The sequence below is a fragment of the Rhipicephalus microplus genome, chromosome 5 (genome assembly GCF_043290135.1).
Source record: "Rhipicephalus microplus isolate Deutch F79 chromosome 5, USDA_Rmic, whole genome shotgun sequence".
NCBI classification, from domain to species: domain Eukaryota; kingdom Metazoa; phylum Arthropoda; class Arachnida; order Ixodida; family Ixodidae; genus Rhipicephalus; species Rhipicephalus microplus.
In genome coordinates this window covers 9069832-9085707 of record NC_134704.1, presented here as the reverse complement: position 1 = coordinate 9085707, position 15876 = coordinate 9069832, and positions in this window count along the sequence as shown.

Sequence of the window (15876 nt, the reverse complement as noted above, 5' to 3'; positions counted from 1 at the left end):
TCCCCCTTCCACCATCCAGGGTGTAGGGTAGCCAACCGAGCCAAGCTTGGTTAACTTTCCTGCCTTTTCTCTTCATTCCTCTCTCTCTCTCTTCGAGAGAAATTCTACATAACGCCCACGTTATTACGATTCTGATCATGTGCTATACTACAGCTTCAACATACAACTGATCTCTCCTATACCTTCCTCACTTTCACTGTCTGTCAGTTTTGTAAGGTTTTGTCCAACAAAAAAATATGAGCCCTCGATCAACCTTCCCTCTTTTGTAGAAGAACTGAGAGGTGCGTTTCTTTGCATGACACGCAGGGCTTCAGTGCCATGGGAGGCCGCCGTAGCAGGCTTTCGAAGTGGTGGTCATCGGTACAAGCCTCACAGCCGCAGCACGGCATCTGAGGTCAGGTCGCAGTCACAGCCGGCCGCGGGCCTCGCCGTGACCGGACGTCATGGCGCCCACACGAGGACGATGTTCGGAACGGAGACGACGTACAGTCCATTCATCCTTCACGAGCCAAGAAACACCATGCAGGTGCCGGTATGCCTTAGAGAGAATGATTGCCACATTGCTTCTCAAAGCGTAAGTTGAAGGCCAATTACGATACACACAAGACAATAAGAAGCTGCTGAATAGATAATATCTCTTTATTAATGAGAAATACTTGTATGGCTCATGCACAAAAAGATCCTGCGTTCGTCCGATTAACAACAAAAGCGTACCAAACCACATTTTACGCCTACCCGCATCACTTGGCTGGTAATTGACGTTACAGAACGATATGAATAAATTGTAAATAGCAATTTACAGTTCATCTAGCGATCGTATGTCGAGGTAGTAGAAGGTATCATAAAATGCACTAGGTCAGACAAATATTACCAAAGATGCACTAAGTGAATCATGCGTGTGTTTGCGTTAACTAAAGGTGTGTCAAACGTGAGTTTACGGTGATTTAAGGTGAATTATATAGCAATCAGACCTAACGAACTAAGATAAAATAAAACATGACAGCAAAGACTTTCACCCGCGCTGTTTTGTAGCTTTAGCTGAACTGAGCATCAGCTTTACTGTTTGAGAACGGTGAGGTGGTATTGTGGCTACACACAGGCAGTAATTAAAGGAGGCTTATTCTGAATGCATTAGTTTTAATTTGAGGTTATGCAGACAAAGAAACACTGACGCAAGCATTCTTGTGTGCATGAATATGGTAAGCTTCGATAATCTCACATCGGCTTTGCTCTCTGTACATTTCCAAAACGATGCACCGCTCAAGAATTTGCAGACAGGCACATGCTTTGCAGGACTGAGCTGAGATGAATGACAATGCGCAGATGCATTCGAGTACACGCATTCTCGTAGCCGGTCGTTCACGCGTCGGCTGGTTTGGCAGATGCTTGAACGACCGTTTTTACCGCGCCGTGTCCAGCGCTGTTCGTTCATGTCTTCATCATTCACCATACATCCCCATTTAGGATAGATAGATATGTGGGGTTTAACGTCCTAAAACCACCGTATGATTATGAGAGGTGCCGTAGTGGAGGGCTCCGGAAATTTCGACTACCTGGGGTTATTCAACGGACACCCAAATCTGAGCATATGGGCCTACAACATTCCCGCCTCCATCGGAAATGCAGCCGCCAAGCCGGGATTTGATCCCGCGGCCTGCGGGTCAGCAGCCGAGTACCTTAGCCAGTAGACCACCGTAGCGGGGCAGCCTCATTAGGCACCCTCCTGCAATACTATAGAATTTGTATTATTGCTGTATTGACACGTGGCGTCCCAGTTCTGTCGCATTGCTTCCATGCATACAAGGCAATGATAGGCTAAAGGCATGGCGGGCGAGAATCGTTAGTTGCGGTGAGTGTTGTCCAACGGGGTGCGTGCAAAAGTTGGAATGTCGCGTAGATGTACAGAGGGAAAAAGTAAGCTTCGCCGTAAGGACGTGGTGTAAGAATGAATTGAATGTTATAGCAACTATAATTGGCATGCTATGCGAAGAATGCCTGGCAGCTAGCCTTTCTAAGCGCCCGGACAGGCGTGTCTCAAGAAAGCGCAGGCGTATAGAGAAATGAGTTCACTGCAGCGAGTGAAGCGAGTTTCATGGCATCTATATCGAATCGACGCAAAGTGAGGGGTGAGAACACTGTACGTACAAAAATATAAGCAGTTTGCTGATTCCTGCCAAGATAGATCGCGCATGTCCGCTGTTTCGGCATGGTAAGAGCCATGCCGCTTTCCTTCCGGGTCTCCTATGATGTTTTTTGCGGGACGGAAGACGTCCACAGTATTTCCTCTTCACTGGAGTAGTGATCGTTGACTGCCCTTACACGCCTTCATTCTCTTATGGAGGGTACGATGGGCCAGCTACTCCTATCACTTCTGAACTTTATACGGTACCTAACCTTGACGCCGACGGGGAAAATACGCCAGTGTTGTTTGTATAACTGATATCGCAATACAATCATGTGGATTCATTCGCAAGGTCTTTACTCTCTGGCAGAACGCAAATCGCTGAAAATGGGTTCTCGCTTCTTTTGTAGGAATGAGATGCGCTACGTAAATGAACGACGCAAGGGGATTCTAGTGATGTCCAAAATACAGTCTGCTTCTATCGCACTGATGTCAACGCAAATATTGAAGCATGCAATTAATGAATCAGTACCGAGAGTTAACAAAGTATTAGCAACTGAAAAATCTGTCCGGCTTCCGCGAAATTTTACGAAACCGAGAGGCATACTTTCCAGCATTTACGTTTCATATTATTACTCATTTCAGAATAATGAACAAAGCTATGACTTCAGTAAATTCCATCGAGCCAACCAGCGCGAGAAGGTAAGCACATCAAAGGCACATTTCTTATGTTTTGTCTACGGTGAATGATGACGATTTTTTTAATTTTTTTTATTTTCACTTGCACTCCAGAAAGGACATTCTTTATTTGGAGGTGAGTATGATTACTTTTCTAATTGTAGACATCTCCTGAGGTTTTTTTCCATTGCGCGCAAAGCACTAATAGCAAATAATAGCTGCCCACGTACATCATGCTGTAAGCGCGCCGTATTACGGGACTCAGCATAGGCGGGGGCAGAGTTTCGTTTCACAAGTGCGAAGGTTCGTCGCAATGTCTCCTTTCTTTTTGGTCAATGTATGAAGGAGCCTTCGCAGTCCTTTTTTAGAAGGGGGGGGGGGGGGGAGATGCCCTCCTCCTGTGCAAGCATATGTTACTCAGCATTATTGTCATCCATTTGGGATTCTTTAAGTGCACCGCAATCGAAGCACACAGATGTTATTTGCATTTCGCCCCCATAAAAATACGGCAGCCCCTATGGAAATCAAAACGACGCTCTAGAATTCACTGGCGCGACACCTTACATATGTGACGAGCTACCACGTCAGCTGTGAGAAAAAAGTGCAGTTACCCATGAGTCATTACTAAAGCTTTGTATCTTGTGCGACTAGTGCTTTCGTGGCTGGTGTGGACCACCTGAACTGTTCAGCAGTTGCGGGTATACGGGAACAGACCTTCTAGTATGTCACAGTTTAGTGACCTCTTTAGTGGATCTACAGAAATACCTCAGCCGCAGGCTTGTCGCAAATACTAACACTTTTAGCAACGTTCTGTATATAAAATGATTCAGCCGCGTCGAAGAGAGATGTTTCCAGTGCGCATTGGGGTGAAATAACTGGCTCAAATCCAGCAATACCTCAAGACTATGGCATCGTCTATCCAAAGGCCGCACACTTCTCATTAGAGACCGCATTATTAGGTGCTGAATATCAATCATTAGCCTCACTTGTCTTCTGAATCTGCAGGTCCTTTACATATATTTTATTTTTTTGTTTGCTTAGGTCACCAGCCTGACCCTGTCAGTCTCGCTGCGGATAAACAACGCAGTTCCAATACGACAGAAGACCTGCAAGATAGGTAGTAACACTTACTTCATTTCGCTGGATAGTATAGTACACTAAATTCCTAGAATCACTTCTCGGGGATGCTCAGCTGGGTGCTTGTCACTGGTTCGTTTCGGGATCAATTTTCGATGGTGTGACCATCAACTACCTCAAGCTTACTTCTAACAGGAGTAGCAGCAATGATAACACAAGAAATTAATCTTTCAATCACTGGTTGGAGTTTAATTTTAAAAACAAGGTCAATCACCTTATCCTGAACCCGAATCTTTGATGGAGTTTAATAGTCATGTTTAATCGACCCGGTAAGAGTAGCGCGCACATACGCGTGCACAGGGGTCCTCATCTGGGGAGGAGAGGAGGTGCGGAGATTCGTCACAGCGTCCCCCTTCTAAAGTCAATGTGGGGGCTTAGTGTGAACAGCGCGGTTGAACGCGGACGGAGAACGCACGTTTTTAGTTTACGTTCATTCGCGCTGTTCAAGCTTTGCGTGACAAACTGACTAGCTGGCCAACGCACTTCGGCCACTATATGATGCAGACTTGGCTCACCCCTGTCGGGTGACTACACGGGGGTGGGGGCGCCCTTGCCTATGCCCCCGCCCACAAGTGCAGCCGTATCAGGGGTATATATGACGCAATGTAAGCAGTACGTGTAAGTGTGCTATCAGAAGACGACGCAGTACAAAACTCTAGCTGGCGCAAAAGAGTATTGCAATTAATAGTTTCATTATAAATACAAATTCATTTATTTCGCCTATTCGTTCCTGGATTTATTGGTGCCCCACCTCATTTACTGGCATGGTTTAGTCTGTTTCTGCGCATAGTGACAGCTAAGTGAAATTAGTCGGGAATAGCCAGTATAACAGCACACTAATTGCGGTATTATTCTTGCACGTATCGCTGCGCTTTTTCATAGTGTCGAGAGATTCCTGTGGTCCCCTTTTTTTTATGAAAGTGTTGCTTTCTTTTTTTTTCTAGAGCGAACCACTTCTCACCGAGTGAAGAAGGTGGTCCTGTGGAGTACGACGTATCCGAAAAACTCATTCTGGAAGACATCGAAAAGGAATACTCGGTCACGTAGCACTTACGAAGGTTTTATATTAATACATATATTTTGCTTGGGACGTTTCTGTGTGCTTGTCATGTGCTCTGGCGTTCTCTGACCTGCTTCATTGAGTCACTGCTGCTGCGTAAGCGACTTTGTGTATCGCTAGTACAGCCAACCTACTGCTCTCTCTCTCTCTCTCTCTCTCTCTCTCTCTATATATATATATATATATATATATATATATATATATATATATATATATATATATATATATATATATATATATATATATATATATATATATATATATATATATATACAACATTGCTGCCAATGTAAAGAGCTTGCCTCCGCTGCTTCGCATTAGCACATGGTTCCTTTTAGGGGGGATGGTGTAATTTTTACGTGGTCGAGAACTATGTCCGGCAAGCCGTGCAATTAAATACAGCCCAGTTAATTCTCTTGTAAGCGCGAACTGTTGTAATGACATTACGGAATGCTGCCGGCTCACTTTCCTAAATATATGTGGGTGGAAATGTTGCCATCCGTGCTGCAAATAAACATTAACTTCTGTTCAAGTCAACGGACGGGGCCGATGAGAGAAGGGGTGGTGATGAGTGAAACAAGCAGAAAGGGGCTGCTGCTAGTTTTTAAAAGGTGATCGACCTTTGCTTCCGAAAACACTACGGTGGCGTTCGTATATTTTGGGGCCCCTAGAACAGTGCGAGTAGACAACTACCGGGGATTTCGAGGCTTCCTTTCATGCCTTTCCGAACGCGAAGAATTCAAGAAGCGTGTGCATTCTTGCTCCAACGAGAGGACTGTTTTTCTGTTTTTAAGAGCCCTTGAATTTTCAAGATCTCATGCTTCCTAAAACACAGCATTAATGATCACTAACAGACAATGATGTGCCAAGGAAATTATACGGGATGTTATGGGTCGTAATTGTAATGTGAATATCAAGAGTAAATGTAGACAAAAAGATAACTTTGCGCTGGCGGGGACCGTATTTGCAATCTTCTGATTACGCCATAGAATATACTTTTACAGCGCAAACATAAAACGATCCACAAAGAAAGCGACGACACACACCAGCGCTGACTAACAACTCCAGCGCTGACACACACCAGCGCTGACTAACAACTTTGAGTTGTTAGTCAGCGCTGGTGTGTGTCGTCGCTTTCTTTGTGGATCGTTTTATGTTTGCGCTGTAAAAGTATATTCTATGGCTATGAACCAACTAGGCCCAAAAGAAGTTTTACTTCTGATTACGCACCCGAGGGTTCTATGGTCAGGGGAGGGGCTGGGGTGTGTGTGTGTGTGTGTGTGTGTGTGTGTGTGTGTGTGTGTGTGTGTGTGTGTGTGTGTGTGTGTGTGTGTGTGTGTGCGCGTGTGTGTGTGTGTGTGTGTGTGTGTGTGTGTGTGTGTGTGTGTGTGTGTGTGTGTGTGTGTGTGTGTTCGCGCTCGAATTAATTTTTTGATATGTCCTAGAAAATACCTTGTTATCCAGATTTATAGCCATTGGAACTCCTTAATCTCATAGTGGTATGCATTCTGAATAAGCTCAACGTTTTGTAACAGCTCAGAACAACAGAGCGTAACTAATATGCCGGACCGCACTTATGTTCTTTTTCTTCCTTAAATTTTGTTTTTATCCTTAGTCAAGTAGAAAAGAGTAGCCATCGCGAAAAAAAGTGGCAACACTTTAATTTATTTTTCTTGATTTCAATGAAAAAAAAATGTAGTACGTTGGTGTTTTCCTTTGTTGTTCTTGCACTGTTACTATAAATATTATGTGCTGTACCAATAGGTCCGGTGCTACGCTCGTTCAGAACAACTGTTTATTACGCCACATGAAGTATTTCGGCATTTTTAGAGATGTCTTCTTAACGGTTTCCAGCCCAGCCTGTCCTGCGCGAGCTCACTGCTTCTGTTAGTTTCGTCGGATCATCTAGCAGGGGCAGCTGAGCGAATTGTATGAATTGCATATTTGAAAAAAGTTCGAAAAAGCCGCAAGACAGAGAAACAAGGTGGTTCGGATGACGCAGATGGTTAAAAACTGAAGCAACTGCAGAATTAGTGTGCATATATGTGACTAAAAAAAAAACGCCAGACACGTTTAATCCATCAAGTCAAGTGACATCCAGGCCTTCCTCGTCACAGCTATAGACAACGCCGCCGAAGGACAGCGGAAGCACGAAACACGCATGCACACTCACTATACAGGTCACTTCAACTATTTCTCGAGACTTCTGATCTCACCGCTCGCTTAACCCCTGACTATCTCCGTGCTCGCTTCCCAACTCTTTCGGTTATCCAATCCGGTGTTCTAACCGACCATCTGCGTTTGTCATAATGTGGTCGGCCCATGTCATTTCAATATCACTTTGACACGGGAACTTTTGATTGCGATCAGGGGCAATACGGATCGGACTTCTTCAGCGGCGATTAGCAAGCAAGTGATTGTTATATCGTGCAGCATAACCCGGATTTAGCTAGTCAAACAACGCCAGCCAAATTACGAACACCAATTCAAACGCGATCATCCTGATGGAGTCTGAGAGTGATTGAATGTCACCGTGAAGGGGCTATTCATATGAATCGAGCCTAATCATGATCGGTGCTGATCACGATCACCAGTGTGGCACCGGTATAACAATGAAGCTGCTTAATCCGGCCTTAAAAGCTTTGGTGTGCACAAAAAACTGCCATCATCATGAACGCGTAGGTGCCACCGTAACTGGGAAAATTGCACATCGCTGATCTACTGAAATTGAAGGCAACGAACAGGCGGCAAACACCGATCGAGGCTTATTTACTCATAACTAACAATGGAAAAAAGTTTTACAAAAAAAAACACGAAGATTAACCACGGCTGCATGTTTCTGCTTCGCTGAAGCGATTGTACGGTGTGCGTAAGTGGTTCGTACAACGTGGGAATACTACTGGGAAAGGGGAAGGCAACAGCGGCTGTGACCCCGAAGTGATGGGAGGCCTGCGTGAACGACGCGTGCCAGCGAAAATATGCGAACGCCCTGCTCCAGCGCGAGTTTTAGTCCTTGGAATTTGGAAATCGTTTTTTGAAACTCTATGCGCTGAGAATCATCAACCTCATATCTTTTATAGGGTACCGGCTATCCCTGTTTCTCAGGTCATTCTCTCCGTTGTCCTGGGAGAGGCCTTGGCCTTCATAGGGCTTAAGACAGGCTAATGATGACGACGATGCCTTGCTTAATGAAGAACGCGAAAGCCATTGCACGAGTTTATCCAAAGGCAATAATGTCAGCCAGCGGGTGCCCAAAACACCAATTCGCTCAGTGGGGAAGGCACGTTCATTTCAGAGCTCACATATTTCAAAATAATATACTACGGTTCAACGTCCCAAAACCATGATGTGATTCTAAGAAACACCGAAGGAAAGGAAACGTTAGAAATTTTGACTATCTGGTTTTCTTTAATGCGCACTGGCGTCGCACAGTAGACGTGCCTCAACTACTTCGCCTCCATCGAAATGCGATCTTCACGGCCGGTATCGAACCCACGACTTTCGGCCCTCCGGGTCCGCAGCTGAGCACTTTATACGCTGTTCTACCGAGCCACACCACATATTGCACAAGATGCTCATGTAAGACATGAATGGGTCAGCTTTTCCGTCGCTTCTGTTTTTGCAGACTTCTCTGAAGCACCGTGCACTTCCTTGTACTGCGCTCCTTGCCCTGTGTAAGTTGTAGACGAATAATTGGGCTAGTTTCACTTGCATAATTGATGAAGATAAATTAGCGCAAGCGAGCCACCCCGCCGTGGTGGTCTATTGGCTAATGTACTCGGCTGCTGACCCGCAGGTCGCGGGCTCAAATCCCGGCTGCGGCGGCTGCATTTCCGATGGAGGCGGAAATGTTGTAGGCTCGTGTGCTCAGATTTGGGTGCACGTTCAGAACCCCAGGTGGTCGAAATTTCCGGAGCCCTCCACTACGGCGTCTCTCATAATCATATAGTGGTTTCGGGATGCTAAACCCCACATATCAATCAATCAAAATAGCCCAAGCAATAAGATGCCACGCAACACAAGCGTCTGTATGGCACTGCTCGTTTTATTATTCGCGCTGATATTAAGTGCTGTGCTACCTCACATTGCACCAGCATTACATGGAAAGTCACATTTACATCTTGTGCAATTCATTTTTTTTTTCACAGTGATTCATGGTAAATCCGTTCTGCTGCAGCTAGCAAGCCGTGAAGTGATGAGAAGGCTCCGCGCAGCGGCTAAACACAACGGACGGCAGCTATTGCAGAGCGGTGCGCAATGCGTGGGATCTCAGTTTCCAAAAGCAGCCCGCTCCCTTCCCCTCGGCTTTCCGGTGGTGAGCGTCCGCAAGTATGCGATGCGCGCCAGTTCAAGGACAGCAAAGAAGCAAGCCTAAAAAATAAATAAGCACGTTGGCTCACGCACGATGAGAAGTTTCGAGAAATGAATAGCACGTCACTCCATTAAAAGTACTACGCAGCAGTACTACGCAGCTTGTGTGCGGTATTGACCCAAATCAGTTTTTTTGTTCGACCTGCGAAATATTAAGAGGGAAACCTCGGGTCCCTCACGAAACGCAAAATGTGACCATCATCGGCGTCCACACGAATGATATCCAAAAAAGTTGAACACGGGGCTCCACGCACGTTAACAAAAGCAGGCCCATAGCGAGTGGGACTGCCCTAGCCCGCCCACCCCCCCACCCCCTTTTGTTTTTAAAATTTGGAGGCAGAGGGGCGTTTTATCGAGTATAAATAATAACAATACGGGCTTTTAAGGCCTTCAACTACTGCTTCACACAAAAAAAAAAAGATTCCTGGCTACGGGCCTGATCACAGGTGACGTCATCTGCGGCTAAGTGGGTCTCGAAAGAAGTATAGTCCCGTATGATGTAACTTGATTCGCGACCAAGTCTGCAGCCGCCTTCAAATGTTGCATGGGGCCCACTTTTCCTGTTCTTTGGTTTCATCGTTGGTTCGTTTTCTTTAGTTTGGCCTAGTGGTTACGGTGCTGAAGCAAAGGTCACGGGTTCGATCCCTGCCGGGGCGGTCGCCTCTCGATGGAGGCAGAATGGTAGAAACCAGAGTGCTGTGCGATGGCAGTGCATATAAAAGAAACACGAGATGGCCGAAGTTTCCGAAGCACTCCTCTACGACGGCTCTCCTAAAGAATTGTGGTTTTAAGGCGGTAAAGCCGAGATGTTATTATTATTATTATTATTATTATTATTATTATTATTATTATTATTATTATTATTATTATTATTATTATTATTATTATTATTATTATTTACGTTTGTTTTCATTTTTATGTGCTATGCCTTTAATCGATTCATGGCACATTTGAGTAAATTTTCAGAGTGCAATAAAGTAACATGATAACCTTTTGATTTTTTTAATTATTTGAATGTCTTATTTACATTCTCTTAAGGAATGATTCCGGGGGACGTCCCAGACTCACTTATAGTAGCTGAACATCCAACCACAGAAAGTTGGTCGCATAGGAAGTTGTTTAAAGGAAGCTGTAAGTGACCTAAACAGAGCTCATAAAGGCCATCTGAAAATGTGTAAAGCTGGCTGCGTGGTTTCTGTGCGAATATACAAAGTAACAGTGACGGTGGTGCATGATTGAATTTTCGCACAGTTGGATGCGCTGCTTGGTCGATAACCCTGGTAGTTACGTCGCGTACATCACAAGAACAGGACAACTAGATGAATTTTCAGCAGAGCTTGTCGCTGCTTGTGTTGCATTGGAATTTTAAGCTGATTTAGAAGCAAAGGAAGAAAATTGCGTACACCCGCTGTTTCATGTCGTATGCGCTTCTGTACACAACGAAAAGGCAATGCGCACTCCGCCTGCCTTATGTAGCTAATAAGGCGGCAACTGCAGGGCAAGTTGGCACGTCTCCATGCTTGTGATGCGCTGCTGGGTAAGGAAAAAAATCATGCAGAGACACAGAGCGATGTCTCTTTAGCGTTTATGTAGCCTTATCTCTCCCGCAGTCAGTACTAATCATGGCACTGTTATTTGTACCCCGCTGCATCGTCCGATCTTGGAAAGCCATCGTCCATATGGTAAGGGCGGGGCAGTGATTTACCGCGCATCCTTCTTTCATACAAGTACAAAATAGGAGTCGACTCTCCGCACTGCCAGATACAGTAATGCAGTATAGGCTATGATGCAGTGCTTCTATATGATCTGCTTTCGAGACTGTTAGTGTTGATACCAAACACATGGCGCCTTGGCGAGCCACCACTTCAAAATACTCGGCGTGAAGGAGCACGCACGCAGCAGTGTCAAGTTTTTTGTCCTTGAACCATTACACTGATGAGTTGAATTTTAAAACAAACATCACCGCTCTGGCCACTGAATTCTGAAAAAATATTACATTGAAGAAGCAAGAAATATTTTGTGAACACTCAAAACCTCCTCTCTTTTCTGCAAAAATAAATATTATGTGGTGTTAGTTGGTCAACTTCTATTCAAAATTTGAGATCATCGTAATGTAGCTTGTGAAAGCTACACTCGCCTTGGTCTATTCTTGGTGGGAAAAGCAGCACCAAATGAAGCTGGAGAAACCAAGACGAGAAAAAGAGACAGGGTGTCATCTCCGGTATCTTGACAATAATTCTAGCATGTCGTGACAGGGGGCTTATTGTGCGATTTCTGTGTGCGCGCTTGCTCATATCGGTTTCTTGTTCGCGTTTCCATCAAAACAAAGTCATTTGAGAGTCCAGCATCCTTCATATCTCTTGTCTTGCTTTTTTCAGCTTCATTTCATGCTGCTGGTATTCCCACCAAGGCTATGTACCAACAGGCCACCCTGATGAAGTCTGTTTATTCGCATGGTATATGCTTACCATACTTCTTGAAAATTCTCTTCCCCATCATTGGAATGAGAAGCTGAGTCACCGTTCTGTGCAATGACATCATCACATGTAATAAGTTTTATAGAATTAAATGAGCAACTCATCTTGCGCCTCGAAGGAGCAGCGATTACAGGGCGCGGCTGCTGACACGAAGGTCGAAGGTGCGATCACGGCTGCGGTAGTCGCATTCTGGTGGGGGCGAAATGCTAGACACTAGTGCACTGTCAGTTCATCTTATAGAACAGCAGGTGGTAAAAAATTTTCAGCGCCGTCCACCACGGCGTGCTTCATAATCGTGCTGCTGTGTGGGGGACCAGAGCCAGCTGCGCAGCTTTTTTCTCTGGTCCCCTATTTTCGCATTAACATTGCACTGTATTGGGCTTTGGGCAATGCGAAAATAAAATTTGGATTCGTATATCGTGCTTTTGGGACGTAAGACCCCGGATATCATTATTATGAAAGACTCGTAAAAACTTCAGTTCGAGAAATTTTTACGAGACACAACACACGTCAGATGCTTTGTGCTCGCTCAAAGATCTTCTTAAACTCTGATGTCACGACATACGATTCAGGCTTCGTTTTCTCTGCACTGTAAGTGTCGCCCTTGTGCCGGCTCCCCCTGCGCGCCTGTCGTCGACTATCGAGCAACACGTGCTCGTTTTCCATTTACAACGAAAACCAACCTTCACCAACGCAAAACATACAGACTGCGAAGGTACGCTATCGTGTTCCCAGACGGTGCACATTATCTCGCCCACCAATCGGTGGCTAATGACGGCGGGGATTCTCGGCGCGTCCCGAGATAAATGGAGTCATATTCTTCTCGCCATCGACAGCATTCAAACAATCAGTCGGGTCAACAGCGTAACGGTCGATGGTCGTCGGGCAACAGCAGAGATCCCCCGAATGTCGGGCAGTCGTGCGGCGCTCGCTTCGACGAATTTCTAAACTCGGTGGCTCTGCAGGCCACGCGAATCGATGCGCTTTCTCCGTGAAAGAGAGCGGAGAACAGTGAAAGCGGTCAAGCTTTTTGCTGATGCACCCGATACACCCTTCTTGGTGATGCTTTCTACTGATAAGGCGGCCTTGCGTATGGTTTTTAATTCAGATATAGTATGAACCAGCCAGACTGTACCAAGGTTGCCGGATAGACTCTCAATGGTTAATTTTTACTAAGACCATCTTGTTCTTTCAAAAGAGGAAGTTCGCGTGTCGAACAATGGAACATTTGTCGGTGAATGGAAAAGGCAAATGTTAATGTGAACATCGACAGATCTCTGTCTGGTTGGGTATGTAAACTTTCCCAAAAGACGAATGTCGATCTGTTTTAAGGCGAAGACCTTGTACGTTTCATGTACGTGTGACCTTGAGGGGTAAGCTACGGGTCGTACAAAAAGACACGTGACACCATCCCCTCCCACGCGCTTTGTGAATGAAGGTTTCTCTGTCCGCCGTCTCTAAGACACGGTCTAAAGTCACGTGACCTCCCGCTTCATGGCGCGTGAGTGACGCTCGCGGGACAAAAAAAAATGAAAAGTGGCATTCGCGCTATATAAACTACACTCGGTGAAATACAAAATAAAACATCAGGGTAATATGGAAGCTTGCGATGAAAAATTCCCAAACAGGGGGCAAATGGGAGAATGTGTTGGAGCCGACTGGGTAGTGTGCTGGAGTCGGCTCTGTAAAGGTTGTGCAAGGACTCCGTGCAAGGGGTAGGCTGGAGTCGGCTCTGTACAGGCTGTACAGAGGCTCCGTACAGGGATTGTGCTGCAGGCGGCTCCAGCGCATCCCCTGTTTATGAATTTTGGTCACACGTTGAAATAGCCACACTAGATGGTTTTCGCCAACAAACTGCCTTGATTGAAAGTATAAAAATAGCTGTCGGTCTCTTTTTCTCATCCTCTGGTTTTCGTTATATTGTAACGTCGCATCAAGTGTCGCAAAGATGCTACTGCTGTCATATCGCGGGTAACACTAGAGCCACCTTGACAGCGGGTTCACCGATAAGGAGCGGAACGTCGGGTCGAGTGCCATTGCCTGATTACACGGATGGTGATGTGGTCAGACGTGGTGGGATGTGGCGGGCAAAGCTCTGGGCTGTCTCGCCGAGTTTAAATTCCCTCCTAATGCTCTGTGCAAAACGCGAGCCGACAGGGAGTGGGAGGAGCTTGTTTGCTTGCTTTCCGAAACGCCGTTTTAATCTTTTTGTTTGTTTTGTTGTGCATTGTTTAGGAGATTCCGGTGCTTTTATAGAACGCTGGCTACTGCTTTGCACTGATAACAAGATTAGTGAAAATGCACTCATGAATAGAAAAAAATATGCGAATTCGCAGTTTAAATCTGCTTCTAGAAGTAAGTAAACGTTTTAAGCATATATGTCTTTGAACCCACAATCACTGAGTCTCCTTCATTGTGACCCAGAGGTGGTCCTTATTGAAAGGAATTACGAAAATGAAAAAAGTAAGAAAAATAAACTCAACAGAAAACGCAACTGATAGACGAACGCGAATGAAAAACAATAACGAAAAATAAAATGTGAGGGCTATTTGTAGAGTGCCCATTATATGCACCCATGCACAACTCTTGAATTGTCCTTGTGCCCTCGCATGCAGTGACGTGTTTCCTCGACAGCAAATCTGACACATTCTGGAATTCACGAAAAAAGGAAGAAGTCATATAGCAGTGGATCAACAAGGAGATCCTAAACAATGATTTTAGCATGGCACTGCAGAACATTGGTTAAATTTTTCACATATAAAAACGTACGCATAAGACTCCTGAATTATCGTTCTGAAAGCATTCGGTCATTTTGTTTCATTATTTTTTTTATATTTATTGCTTCCAGATCAGCGTTGTGTGGAAACATTGTTCTTGTTGGTATTTATCCTCGAACTTTATACCTTTCGTCAACTGCAACTTAAGATTGACAGCATGCGTGATCGTGACTTGTCCGCTTTTCTTCCCCGCCATACGTGTAGGCCATGCTTCAGCGTAAACCTCATGCGCCAACAAGATGATCGCTGATACCCGCCGTGGTGGTCTTGGAATCACAGTGTTCGACTGCTTACCTAAATGTCGCGGAATCGAATCGCAGACGTGGCGGCAGCATTTTCGATGGAGGAGAAAATTCTAAAGGTTCGTGTAATTAGACTTTGATTGTCGAAATGTACGGAGCTTTTTTAAAACGACGTGCTTCATAATCATATTGTGGTTTTGGGACGTGAAACCCTAGCAATTATTCAGATGGACGCTGAGTCACGGCAGGTAGTTCAAGAAGTGCCATGGACTTGCATCGGGTTGCCGAGCCAAAAAGCTCTGTTCCTGCAGATTATCCCGACAAGACGCCAAGAGGAGAGAAACTGTGGATCATGTATAGAGAAGGTTGCCTCAGCTCCCCCAATGTGAAACTCGTGTGAAGGATTCCTCAAAAAAGGTGGTGCCACATCGGGTATGTAGGAAAAAGTGCTCGCCTAACGTCGTCGAAAAACAGCGTTGCAATGCAGCTTGCTCTCCTTCAGGTGGGAAAGGGTGTTTCAGATCTGCTGACATTGTCGGTTGTTTGTCTGACTTGTTCCTTTTAAGTGAAGCGGTGGCGAGAGATGGGATTTATCCAATTTTCGTGGCGTGTGCCCGTTGATGATGGACCGTGACGAAATGACACACGGTTAGTACACGTTAGACGCCGACAAGCCGAAACCTTGAGGTGCTTCGCACCTAAAACGTTACTTCAAGTTGGAGACGCGGCTACTTTGAAAAGTAGCCGCGTCTCCAACTCTACACTGAAGACAACGGAGAAACGGAACGGACACTGAGTGAACATCACAGGAAAGACGACTCGTTTTTGCCACTGAAAGAACTTAGCTTGTGACCTTGCTCGGGCAATGGTGCTTATTAAAATAACCAACGATATTTATTTATTCACTTTCTAAATTCAAGATTCAATTTTCTTATTCATTCAAAAAGTGTTACATCGCAGCACGAGATTTCCACATACGGCAGCCCTAGGCAGGGCTATTGCAGAAATCCAG